The sequence below is a fragment of the Anabrus simplex genome, chromosome 8, assembly GCF_040414725.1.
Source record: "Anabrus simplex isolate iqAnaSimp1 chromosome 8, ASM4041472v1, whole genome shotgun sequence".
NCBI classification, from domain to species: Eukaryota; Metazoa; Arthropoda; class Insecta; order Orthoptera; family Tettigoniidae; genus Anabrus; species Anabrus simplex.
Genome location: NC_090272.1, coordinates 50,836,952 through 50,838,605, shown reverse-complemented (window position 1 = coordinate 50,838,605; position 1,654 = coordinate 50,836,952). Strand labels below are relative to the sequence as shown.

The 1,654-nt window shown below is 45.4% G+C and overlaps 1 non-coding gene across 1 annotated transcript; it reads left to right on the top strand.

Annotated features, from left to right (window-relative positions):
- Window positions 1-321: 321 nt before the first annotated feature.
- On the top strand, window positions 322-398 carry TRNAS-CGA (transfer RNA serine (anticodon CGA)). The gene has a single exon. It is a non-coding gene; the product is annotated as a tRNA-Ser (tRNA).
- The last annotated feature ends 1,256 nt before the right edge of the window (window positions 399-1,654 follow it).

Genomic DNA, 1,654 nt, shown 5'->3' with positions numbered 1-1,654 from the left:
GCGTCGGTTGCTCTACCAATTGAGCTATGGTGGCTAGGCCGTCTTTGTTCTCTTTGAAAGGATCTGAGCTACAGGTCTGGCACTGCTGCTAGCACACTGTAGAGTGCATTTAAGTCGCCCGTTGTGGGGCATGTCAATGAATATTGAATTTTCACGACCGCATTGTAATCGAAACAGACTTTCAACGTATTAGGTCGTGTTACGTACATGTAGTACGTGTTGAAGAGATGTTACGTACAGAACAAAAATGGCCAGCCGGACACCAGTGGGATCCGAACCCACAACCTCCCGATCCTTTCAAAGAGAACCAAGATGGCATAGGCCACCATAGCTCAATTGGTAGAGCAACCGACGCGAAATCGGGAGGTTGTGGGTTCGGATCCCACTGGTGTCCGGCTGGCCATTTTTGTTCTGTACTGAACATCTCTTCAACACGTACTACATGTACGTAACACGACCTAATACGTTGAAAGTCTGTTTCGATTACAATGCGGTCGTGAAAATTCAATACTCATTGGAAAATTTATCATTTGATGTCGAGAAATATCAATATTTTTTGATGTCGGCATGTCCATACGGTCGTTAATTATCGATATCGAATCGAATATCAAACGTCCGTATTTCGGAATTTGCCCTCCGCCCTGGGCCAAATACGGAGTCTAGCTATTTAACATGGCCTGACCTTCGATATGCTCCGAGTGTAACCGATGTGTTTACTGAAATGGTATTCGAGTGTAAGTCAATACTTTAGAATTATTTCGAGTGCAGCTGATGTACTGTCCGATTGGGCAGGGTCTGTAATTTCAGAGGCCATGGACCAGTAAAGCTACTGGCGAAACACACTCACTTTCTAGTTAAGGTAACAACGATTATTTTCATGAACAACCGACGCGACGGTAACTTCAGAGACGAACCACACGTAAACCGCAAGCTGTAAGACTCAACACACTGTGTCAGGTGTCAACTAGTCGGTGGTGTATCCATTGCTCGGTGAGTATTAATAGGCAAGCTGAAAGGGATACATAACTTATTTTTGGAACGGCTTGAAAATGACTGGAGGCTGTTAAAGAATGACTCATATGAAAGGTGAAGGTCAAGGAACAGTTTCTATCGCAACACAACGTAGTTCCATTAATTGGCAACCAGTGCCACCTACAATCATCTGATTGTTCAATTCCAATGCCTGCGGCGAGCAGGATGCAGGAGGTTATTTGGTACACTGACCAAGGCCCTCGTAGCTCCCATTCACTAGCACGAGTGATTCTCTCTTTTTTTTTAACTAGTTTCAGCTACGCGTCTGGTCAGGGATAAGATGGGTTTATGTCTTCTTGCTGACTCTTTCTAAGGGATTAAGCATGGCCGCTTGTAGTGTAACTTGTCAGTTATACACTCGTCTGTCTTTTTAGCGAGATTCGGCAGTGCACTTGCAAGCTTCGACCGAGGGAATTACTTGCCTACTGCAGTTGAATTTTCCCTCAAAACAATAATCACGAGAGCCCGAATGATGGACAAAATGCCTTTCTCTGGTAGGTAATAATGATGGCGTGTGGCCTCCGTAGGGACACCCAGTCCCCCTGCCAGGGGAATTAACCAATGATGGTTAAAATTCCCGACCCTGACAGGAATCGAACCCGGGACCCCTCTGACCAAAGGT